The following is a 12,135-nucleotide window of genomic DNA, read 5'->3' on the forward strand; positions in this document are numbered from 1 at the left end:
ACTTCCTTAAATTAGTGTCACCTATTATAATTTTTTTAAAGTTCTCAAATTTTTAATTGTTTTTGCTTTATGTATTTAGCTAGTTGATGTTTTTTAATTGGTGGGTAAATATAGGTTTATGATTATCATTGCTTCCTCAAGTAGTATCAGTTTTATCATTATATAATATTTCCTTTTATCCTCTATAGTGCTTTTAAGTTTAAATATATCAGCTGCCACTAATATAACTTTCTATTAGCTTGCATTTATATTATACCTCTTTTTTCACCTCTTTATCTTAATCTTTGTTCACCTTTATCTTATTTTCTTTTAAATAGCATATACATGGGTTAAATTTGCTTTAACCCAATCTGACATCTCAGTCTTTCAAAGGGAAAATTCTGTCTACAAATGACATAGTAACAATTGTACTTGATTTTATGTCTTCCTTTACACTTTAATTATTTATTTTATATTACTACTTTTATTTCTTTCCCCTATCTTTGCTGATCATGCTTTATCTTTGTGGTTTTTTTTGTTGTTGTTGTTAATTTGGGACTTTTATGGTGCTATTCCATCAATGATTATCTTTTCTCACACTCACTATTTTTGAACATTAAATGCACACTTTCACACTAGAACACACTATACAACCAAGATGCTATATTTCTTCTCAATTTGCTCCCTCTCCTGTCCTCTATAATATGAGATCTTAAACGCTTGGCCTTCTCCTCCTTTCCCCAGGTAGGAATCCTTTGGAAGGATTTTTACTTATCCCCTCCCCTAGCCTGGCTCCTAGTTTTTGCTGAATCAGCCTAGAACTCTTGTTCTAAGCTTTTTAAAAATAATAATCCGAATTCCTCTTTCAGTAAGACTGTTTATTCTACTTCAAGAGTCCTTACAGAGCACTGTTGCCACATATTGCTAGCCAGCCTTTTCCTATCCAACGTTTGTGTATGTATCTGTGAGTGTGAATGTGTGTACAAAGTGTCATTGATCATCATGTATTCTTTTCATCGGCCTCCATCAGTTGTTTGATTCTTTCAACAAATCTTCCTTTAGTAAACAAGACCTATTGGAGTACTGCTCGTTTAAGACTATGATGAGAAAATTCAATAAATCTTGCTTACAACAGGTTTCCAGCTTTTCCTCTGCTCACAGAAAATAATAAATATATTGTCTCTTTTTTAAACTTTTTCTTCTTCTGCCCCTGTAGCTCTTGTTTTTAGCTGTTCAGTTGTTTGGATTAAATCCTCAAGTCTCTTATCTTTTTCTGATTCTTTATATTTTTGCTCTGTGCCTCAAAATGTATCTTGCACTTGATCTTCACCTCAACAGTGACCAGCTTCTTTGATATCTAATAAAAAGTTTAGTTGGAAAGTCATGTGTTTAGCTCTAAAAATTGTGTCCAGAACTTGAATTTTGTTATTTACACACAAACACACACACACAGAGAGAGAGAGAGAGAGAGAGAAAGAGAGAATGTTGCATTTTGTCTCCTTTTGAAGCTCTTATTTTGCTGGTCGTGTATTCAATTTGCTTGGGATACTCATTTTCTTTCTAGCTGCTGAATCCCCTTAGATGGGTTGTTATTTTCTTTGTTAGCTGATTGGTACCACATATGATCCCTGGAGAAACCAAGTGGTAGCATTCTGGGAGTGTCTACTCCCATGGGCCCTTGACATACAAGTAGGCAGTGTTAGCCCTCTCCCGAACACCTGAAGGAAGCCTCTTTGTTTTCAGATATCTTCATATTCTCCCAGGCTCAGTGCCAAAGAGGAGACAACCCACATGTTTCACTATTTCTTTTCTTGTTGGATTCCACAGAAACCAAACAAATTTTAGTAAGGAGCTTCCCTAGGAATTTATAGATCCCATGGGTCAAGTCTTCCAATGATATGCTATTTTCTTGTCATTGCCTTATGACTTCCAGTAGTACGTTTCCAGGCATTCATCCATTCCTTGGAGTTTTCTTCACAAGAAATCCAACAGAGCTCAGGGTCACACCTGCAAAGGGCCATCAGTCTATTGGAGAAAGGAAAAGAGTGGAAGTGAGCCACACTCAACTAACTGTATCATAAAATCTCTTCTCTGTTAATACATTTTTGCACTTACTATTGTTTTCGTTAAATAACTCACTAAACAATTCTTCATCATTTAATACAATTGAGTAATTTGCAAATTAATGTCACAAACATGACCATTAATAATACACTATTAATAATAAAAAGACAATTATCCAAGTTATCATGAAAATATAAGGGAAAGAGGAAGGTTAATCCTAATCCTTTTTAAAACACAAATTTGTCACAATTATTTTGGCCTGTGCTACCACTTCTCAGCTGAGAAATACAAGAGTATCACCTGTAGTCATGCAGGTTTTCTATGCTGCGATTCCAGAGCTGCCATTCATATATGTAGACATCATAGTGTTTTCCTATTTATCGAGACTATTTTCTAACAGTAGGTTCATAAATTCTGATGAAGGGGTGGCTTTTTCTAATTTTTACAAAGTCACCATCTGGCCACATGCATGGTTAAGATTTCACCAAATTGTCTCTATTTTATGAGCTTCATTTTCTAAGAGAAATGGAAAAGGTAACACTTTAAACTTAAAGATAATGTCAAGTTGTTTTGAATGGCTTGTTTCATTTTGTAATGCATTGTAGTACTTCTACCCAAGACTTTTTCTTTTAGTTGGCAAAACTCTAGTGATTTTTTTCTTCAAAAATTCTGTGATTTTTTTTTAAAATTTCCCTTCAGAAATGATAGATTCATGGAATGTTTATCCATTGTATTCTTGTATAAGAAAAAAGGTCATTCTCTATTTCCATAATAATATACTCAAATTTTAAATAAACATTTGGATACATTCTACACTTTTTGACAAGTCTGGATGCTTCTCATTATGTATTTTCCAGACATAGTTGGGTCATGCTATCAACCTTATTGCTATCACGCACTTTGTAGAGAGCTTTAAGGATGTCAGTTTTGACACATGTCAATAATTTCAGGTTATTCTTAATTTCCTTCATTGTCTTGCATATTTCCTGATATTTCAAGCTCATTTGAAGAGTTACTGGTTTTCACTAGCCAGAGATCTATCACAGTTGAAAATATAACTTTAGAATTAGCATACTTTAGACATAAATTAGATATGGCACTAGAATCATGCACACACACACAATTTAAGTTACTTCACTGGTAGAAATTAAAATAAAACAGGGACTCATTTAAATTAACATTTAATTGAATGTAATTTTAGCAAGATGTTGATCTGATTTGTATGTGGGCAGTTTTCTTATGTGTAACAACCAAAATAATACTGAATCTTAGAAAGGAAATAAACTCTTTCTCCATATAGCAAGCAACATAAGTTTCTTCTGACTTGCCAAGAAATCGTACGCTCCCACCCTTTTGTATTAGCATCACCAGTTCTCACTGAGGACTTGTTTTCTGTTCATTTTGACTTCTATCACAAAAGCTCCCTGAAGACAAAAAAGTTCCAGATTCCCAATGACTCCCAGTTCATAAAATTGCTCTTTTTTCCAAGTTTACATTATTAATGATGTTGAATAACCTGATTTTATGCATCTGTTAAAAACTTAACAGAACACAAAAATTCAAAACTCCTGTCCCTACAGTCTTGGAGCAAATTGATTTTCCAGGAAGACACACCAGATTTACCATGTGGATTTGCATGCATCAGAATCCCCTGGAAGTAGAAATACCCAAGGTTTTAAAGGACACCGTGAGGAAGAGATTCTGCTTTGAGCAATAGGAACAACATGAATCTAGGGACCAGACTTTGCAGTAGTTCTTCACTTTCCCTCTTCCCACAATAAGAATGAAAACATTTCTACTTCAAGAAACTGAAATAAAAATGCCAACACTAGTTATCCTTTTCCTTTGCCCCCTTTCTCTCCCCTCTTGTTATATGACAAGTGATTTCCACTTTAGTCCCAAAAGCAAAAAGAAAATGAAATAAACCTGTGTGGAAGACTGGAATAAAGCATTCTTTTCTCACCATGATGACTCTTCTGCCAAAAGTAGAGTCATACTCCACTCATGGGACTATGAAAATGGCACAACCCTTCAGCAAGAACATACCAAGACCCTTTAGAACGCTTGTACATTTCAGCCCAACAATCCACACTGGAAATCTAGCCTAAGATAATGTAATCGGAGATGTAGGCAAAGATTTTGGTACTAAGCCTTCAGCAAAGCCATTTTGCTAATGAAAAATGAAAATAACCTGTGTGTTAACCAATGAGGATTGTTGAAACAAATTACAGAAGATGCATATGACAAAATACTATACTTTTATTAAAAAGATTTAAAGATTTCAAAATAACATGGAAAACACAAGGATAAGGAGAAAATAAATATATAAAACTATATGCAATAAAATTCTTTTTAATATTGTAATAGAAGTTATCTCTGGATTGTGGGATGATAGGAAACTTTTAAAATATTCTTTGTATACTTTTAATTTTTATGTTTTTTCTATACTCCAATTTTTCAATTCTGAGTGTGTATCCCTTTCATAATCTGAATTAAACAAGGTTTAGAGATTTTTTGTTTTATTTTTAAGGAATAAAACAGCACATACAATGACACTACCATCCTATCTAACTTACACCCTTTATGAAAACAACTTTACAAATGTACTTCAATATACAAATGTATGTGTTTATATCCATTTTGCCGATTCCTTTTCTAAGTAAATTATGAAACAAGGAAATATTTATTAAGACTTTCCTAGATGCCTAGCATTTAATAAGCCCTTAAAAATTCTCCACCTAACAAAGACACAATACATTTATCAGGATTATGCTGTCATTTTGTAAAGTGAACATTTCACAAAAAAAATTCACATTTTGCTAAAAAGCATTTTGTTTATTAAGTGTTTCTTCTTTTACTCTAAGAATCTAGCAACATAAAATGAGCTAATAAAATATACACATGAATGTAAACACCAACATACACATAAATCTTTGCCTTTTATAGCTAACCTTGGAGCCCTCTGCATACCAAAGATTTTTGTTTTTGTTTCATTGTGTTTGGAAGACAGATGTCTTTTAATTAACATAATATTGAAAGCAGCAGGTGTCATATCTAATGCTATGTTGTATAGCAACCAGTATCATCTTCCCATTGATTGCACATAGATACACAGAGCCTGGAGTGCCACATTCATATCGTCCATGTTTCCAATAAGCAGGAAGACTGCAGCTAGGTCCTGGGAAGTAGGAGATTCCAAATGAAATAAAACCTCAGCAACTGTCAATGCTCTATTTTATGTTTTATTTTAAAACTGATTCATGTTCAGAAGGATGGTAATGAAGCCCCAATAAGCTTCTGCCAAATGCAATGCCTCAGCCAAAGAACTATGGCTTCTGAAAGTGGTTAAACTAGCTTATTCCAGTGCTTTCTCATGGGATCCAAGAGTGGGCTCTGCAGCATCTCTATCTGTGTTTGGTGGGGAATCAGGGAGGTGTTGGAGAGGATGTTACTATTCTGAAATTCAGATAAAATTAATTAATATGTATATTATATTATCATGTACCTCCTTCTCCCATTTAACCACATGCATACAGAATGGTAATAACTCTACATAAAACCTGCAGGCAAGGCTAACTGCCACAAGGTTGGTGGTGGGGGTTAGGTCGTATAGGACTTGTTCTCCTAATTGTGATAAAGAGAGATGGAAAAGCAATCAAAGAATCCAAGAACATGACCCAAATCATGGTCTTACTGGGTGGGTTTTTGCTTGTAGCCCGCAGGTCAGGAAGTCCTGGGCAGCTGCAATTATTACAGAATTATTCAATATTGACTCTGTAATTAGAATTATTATGAATTTCTATAGTTCACCTTTTAAAAATATTTAGCAACTCTATCTTAAAAACGTAAGTTGCAATAAACAAAATGTTTCTTAAAAAGCCATGACTATTTGTCACATGGAAGGAGAATATATATATATATATATATACACACATTCCAGCAATCTCTTATTTTATGTTTTTTTCTGTAGTTTATTTTTAAAACTTTATTTTTTAGAGCAGTTTTAGGTTCACAGCAAAGTTGAGAGGAAGACACAGAGGTTTCCCATATACCCCCTCACTGTATTCCTTGCCCCACATATGAAGAGCTTTCCCCATTATCCACATCTCCCACCAGAGTGGTACATTTATTAAAATTGATGAACCTATATTTAATTTCTAAATTGATGAAACTATATTTAGGTTCATCATAATTACCCAAAGTCCATAGTTTACATTAAGGTTCACTCCTGGTGATGTACATTCTATGGGTTTGGACAAATGTATTATGACATGATCCATCATTACAGTATTATAGACTATTTTCACTGCCCTAAAAATTTTCTGTGCTTCACCCACATATCCCTCCCCTGACCTCCCATCCCCTGGGAACCAATGATCTTTTTATTGTCTCCATTGTTTTCACTTTTCCAGAACATCAGGTTGCTGGAATTAGTATGTAGACTTTTCAGATTGGCTTCTTTCACTTAGCAATGTTCATTTGACTGTCCTCCATGTCTTTTCATGGCCTGAGAGCTCTTCTTTTTCAGTGCTGAATAATATTCCATTGTCTGGGTGTACCACAGTTTATTTTTTTCAGCTACTGAAGGACATCTTGGTTGCTTCCAAATTTTGGCAATTATGAATAAAGCTGCTATAAACATTTGTGTGCAGGTTTTTGTGTAGACATAAGTTTTCAGCTCGTTTGGATAAATACCAAAGAGCCTGTTTGCTGGATCACATGGTAAGAGTATGCTTTGCTTACTGTCTTCCAAAGTGGCTGCACCATTTTGCATTTCCACCAGCAACGAATGAGAGTTCCTGTTGCTCCACATCCTCTCCAGAATTTGGTGTTGTCACTGTTCTAGATTTTGGCCCTTCTAATAGGTGCATAGTGGTAGTGTGTTGTTGTTTTAATTTGCATTTTCGTGATGACATACGATGTGCAGCATCTTTTCATATGCTTATTTGCCATCCATAGATCTTCCTTCGTGAAGTGTCTGTTAAGGTCTTTGGCACACTTTTTAATCAGGTTGTATGTTTTCTTATTGCTAGGTCTTAAGTGTTCCTTGTATAGCTTGGATAGCAGTCCTTTATAAAATATGTCTTGTGAATATTTTCTACCAGTGTGTAGCTTCTCTTCGTTGTCTCTCTTATTTTAAAATTTTTAAAAAAATTCTGCTGCTGCATATATTTCTGAAGTAGAAGTTTTAACTAAAAAATACAGGACCTAGGTGAAAAATTTTATGAAATAAAAAGAACACTGGATTATGAGGACATACGCACAGGCTACGTAATTGCAAAAAAAAAAAATCATTAAACCTCCCTTATCCTCAGTTTCCCTAGATGGAAATGTAACTATTAATATTTGCCTTGCCACCCAATAACTTTATTCTGAGGATCAAATATGATGTGGCAAATATACTCCAGAAATGTAAACTTTTAGAAATTATAATTTCATGAAAACTTTTTTGGAGAAATTTAAATTTGAAGGAAAATTTTTGTTAAAAGTGATACGGGCCAATTAAAGCATTTCATTTCTATTTAGAAATAAGATGCTGGTTTGATGTTAGATTTTCTTCAACTGTTGTCTTTAATTGCTTTCTAAGGTTATGCATTTGAGTTTATACTAGAAAATGCATTTTGTATGCACCTAATGTGGAACTGTAGATCACTTCAGAGTGAGTCAGCTTCAACATTCACAGAAATATAATAGTAAGGAAGCAGTGTCTAAAGTAACTTTCCTGTTGTTCCTAGAAAAATAGTCATAACAGGGCAAAAGCAGTTACTTGTTGTATTATTCAGAGCATAAATTATATATACTCCAAAATATAATTAGCACTTGTGTCTGTAACAGATAGCTACATTTTCTGGCTATGTATCTATCAAATTTTCATTTTAATAGTGATGACTCATAATGAAATTATGCATTCATCGTTCCATTCATCAAACCATTTCACTAGCGGGTTGTGCATGTAAACTGCAAATCCTGTGTATATGTGATCGCACCACTCTCCCCCAGTCTCCAGTTCTTAACCTAATATTTGTTAACACACACAAATTCTTTCCAGAACAAGTTCTCTGATGTACATTCAGGGAGCAGATGCTGTTGAAATGTTATCAAGTTACAGATGCACAAAATATTCTTGCTGAATGTGTTTGGTAATATAGCTCCGAAATATCACTTCAGTCCCTGCCTTCTGCCGGCCCAAACTTCACTCTCCAGGGAACCATCCAGAAAAGTAATGCTAAGAGTTACTAAATTCACTCCTCAGATCAGCTGTTTTCAAAATGGTAGAACAAGCTTTCAACAAATTCAGTGTAGGTTTCTCTCTTGTTGAAGAAGGTATGAGCTTCAAAGACACTTTATTATCTGAAACTTCATGATAGAGGTAGCACTAAAGCAATAGCTATTGAAATGTGATCGAGAAAACAAAACAAACGCAAGAAAGAGATTGTATCTTATATGATTCAACAGGAGAAATTTTTCTCTCTTCTACCTCCCCTAGAGAGGTTATTTTCATACTTCCTTTTCTTCCTGTCCCTTTTCTCCTCTGTTTCCTATTGTGGCCCTCTCCTCATCTTCAATCACGCATCTCCCTCTTTCTTCCTGCTCTGTAATAACTAACATTTATTTCAGTACATCTCTTTATAAAGAGCTTCACTCATACATTATGTCCTTTCACTCACATCACTGCAGTCTTAGAACAGCCATTGCTATCATTTCATTTGAATACAGTGAACTGGAAACAGGCTAGCAGAACTGTTTCAAAGTCAGGCTGCCTTATTTCAAAGCCTGTGCTCTCTTCCAACACCATGCTACCTCAAGAAATTCTTTCCTCCCTTCCTCATAAATCTCTTTTCTCCTTTTTCTCTTCTTTCTCCTCCCTCAGCTTCCCTTCCTCATTTCCTGCTCCTTTTTCACTACCTCAACAAACCATCTTATGCTCCATCCCCATTCCCATCTGAACACTGCTCCTTCCAGAAACCTCCTTTATTCTCAGATGGGTCCGAGTTAAGGGCTTTCTTTGCACCTCCAGGAACAGAGTCTCCAGAAAGCGTCACTAACAATCCCTGCCCCAGGCCCACCTTCTCACTTTATCCCATTATCAAAATCTTATTCATTTATCTCTTCTATTTTTAGCCACTGTTCTCTGAATTAACCACAGATAAAAATTGGAAGGAAGTATACAACTCGGGTATTTTTTTCTGATCCCTCCTCTCTGCTTTCTTCCCCTCCCCTCTTCTCCCTTCTCCGTTCTCCTCTCCTCTCCTCTCCTCTCCTCTCCTCTCCTCTCTTTCTCTTCTCTTCTCTCTCTAAATCATATAGTGGTGGTGTTTAGGTTATAATTTAAACACTTCCTTACATTTGAAAAAATAACTGTGAGATATAATTTATAATATTACTTTTCCTTTTTTGTTTTGTTTTGTTTTGTTTTGTTTTTTTGAGACGGAGTTTTGCTCTTGTTGCCCAGGCTGGAGAGCAATGGCACGATCTCTGCTCACCGCAACCTCCACCTCCCAAGTTCAAGTGATTCTCCTGCCTCAGCCTCCCGAGTAGCTGGAATTACAGGCATACACCACCATGACCGGCTAATTTTTTGTATTTTTAGTAGAGACGGGGTTTCTCCATGTTGGTCAGGCTGATCTCCAACTCTCCACCTCAGGTGATCCGCCTGCCTCGGCCTCCCAAAGTGCTGAGATTACAGGCATGAGCCACCGTGCCCAGCCCCATTATTTTTAAAAGAGAATATCACAGATACTTTTCCCCTGAAATAATTCTTCTATTACAAATGTTTGGATTATTTGCTTGCCTATAAAAGACAGGATTTTCATAAAATCTTGAAACATTGTTTTTCAACAATTTCTTTTCAGAGTTTTTATACTCTCACTTCAGAGGTATCAGTTACTCCAATTACAAACTGTGAAGCTGAGGTACTGAAGAAAATAATTTTGTATTCCCTGGACTCCTCACAACTGTGAAAATTTAATTACTCTGGTGAGAAATAGTTCCTCTTGGATGACCATGAGGCTAGTGAAATATCTTGGACACTTAACATAGAAGAATTTTTTTTCTTTTACTACTTGGAAAACTGAAAATTTGAAAAAGTCTTATCTTTTTCCTACCAATTTAATGGGCAAATTTTTTTTTTAAATTTGAGTTGCAATAAGTATTTTCTAACTTTGATTGTCCCAGGAAAACCACTATAAGGATACTCAAAGAGAATAAAATTATGATTTGTGATACTAGGAGAGTTTTCCTCTAAATCACATTTCATTCCTGAGAAGAAACTGTAACCAGTCAAGTAACAACTAAAACTCACACACCATTAGGGCATATTCAAACTGACAACCAGGAGTTTAGAAAAAGAAAGGTTCGAGAACACCCTGGGTTACATAGTAGACCCCTGTCTCGAAAGAGAGAGAGAGAGAGAGAGACAGAGAGAGAGTGTGTGTGTGTGTGAGAGAGAGGACAGAGAGTGAGAGAGAGAGAGGAAAAGAAAAAGAGAGAGGGAGAGAGGGAAGGAGGGAGGGAGGGAGGAAAGAAGAAAGGAAGGAAGGAAGGAAGGAAGGAAGGAAGGAAGGAAGGAAGGAAGGAAGGAAAGAAGGGAGACAGGGAGGGAGGGAGGGACAAAGGAGCAAAGGAAATAGTATCTTTGCTTTATCAGACATCTGAGCAATTCAGATATTCAGTTATTACATATAATAAAATAATGGATGCTATGACCGATCATTAGAGCATTTCTAGATTACAAAACTACCAATAATTAAATAGTGGTGATTTATAATCATTCTCTCCAATATTTTGTTGTAGTAGTTTGTAGCAGTTTTTGTTTGTTAATTGCTACTCATTTTTAGTTCTATAGGCCAGTATAATACATGTCCATCCATCTTACATCTGCTGCTCTCTTTAAGCCCTTCCCTGGAGCAGACCATCTAGTTTCCGTAGTAACTACTACAAAACTATTGCTCCTGGGGTAGCAGGAAGAAAGGAAATGCGGAAGAGAATGAATAAATTGGGTAGTTGGAGGATAAAACTTTCCCTATGTTACTTGAGCTACTAAGAACTTTCTCCACTTCCTTACTTGCAAAGGTACTTAACTTTTCAGAGTAGCACTTCCAGCTAACTGATACCCTCTTCTGTGACCAATGTTAAGAAATCCCTCTTCTATCTTCCATAATCATGACTGTCCAAAGTGGAGCAAGATAGCATACATATTCCCATTCTTTCCATCCACCATTCATTCTTTCTGTTTGACAGTTGTGCATGGCATGTGATTGCTTCAGCCTGAAACACAAAGCTTTGTAAGTCAGCATAAAATAAACAGTTTATGCACTGAATGATCCATTCAGTCTAGTTGATCTGTAATTTGAGGTTTTGTGTACATGTGTACCTGAAGTCATATCTCAGTAATAATGAGAACTTTTCCTATTTGGATTGATTCTCATACTTAACTCCAGAGAACACTTATTTTTGTAACTGGGAAGAGCAGGAATCCCTTGCTGGGAGTGAGAGAATTGTTTGGAGAATCCTAGAGTGTTTACTACCAAGTTCGCTTTCCATATCGAAAATATCTATTTGGCTCTCTCTCCTGCAGTTAAGGAGGATTTGGAAATCTGATCCAGTGCAGGGCGATGTCGGTCTGGGAAGGAAGACTGTGAGCCCTCTCTCCCTTTTTAATATGAGAATTCGAAAGCAGTGGGGAAGCGATGTTGGACCTATCACAGCATTGCTAACAGACAGCCTATTACAGTATTTAATAAAAACAGAAACAGCATGCCTATCATAGGCTAATAAATCCTACCTCCTGCACGCTTTAAAACAGTATGAAGCAGTTTTAACGGATCTCCAGATAACTAATTTCAAGCATGGCTGTCTAGCGTGCCTGTCACTCCTATTGTCCTTCCAAACTATTTCAGACATTTTGAGCAGGGAGTATTAAAGCTATGAGTTAGAAAGCGTTGTGACATTAATGATCCACAAAGGCTTTAGGCACAAGAGGTAATGATGATTACCGGTGGCTATTTGGAGGACCGCACTGGATCGCTGTCTTTAAAAATTAAGCGTGGCTTTTGAGGAAGATGTGACAACTACCGGAGGTAGGATTTGCAT

At 36.0% G+C, this 12,135-nt stretch overlaps 1 protein-coding gene across 1 annotated transcript in view; it reads left to right on the top strand.

Moving 5' to 3' along the window:
- Positions 1–11,905: 11,905 nt before the first annotated feature.
- Positions 11,906–12,135, top strand: part of LOC116481261 (calcium-activated potassium channel subunit beta-2) — a 303,532-nt gene continuing 303,302 nt past the window's right edge. Inside the window, exon 1 of the mRNA XM_032174030.2 lies at positions 11,906–12,122. The gene's annotated coding sequence lies outside the window, so the exon portion shown is untranslated. The remainder of the gene's footprint in view (positions 12,123–12,135) is intronic.

The sequence above is a fragment of the Hylobates moloch genome, unplaced genomic scaffold (assembly GCF_009828535.3).
Source record: "Hylobates moloch isolate HMO894 unplaced genomic scaffold, HMol_V3 SCAFFOLD_13, whole genome shotgun sequence".
NCBI classification, from domain to species: Eukaryota; Metazoa; Chordata; class Mammalia; order Primates; family Hylobatidae; genus Hylobates; species Hylobates moloch.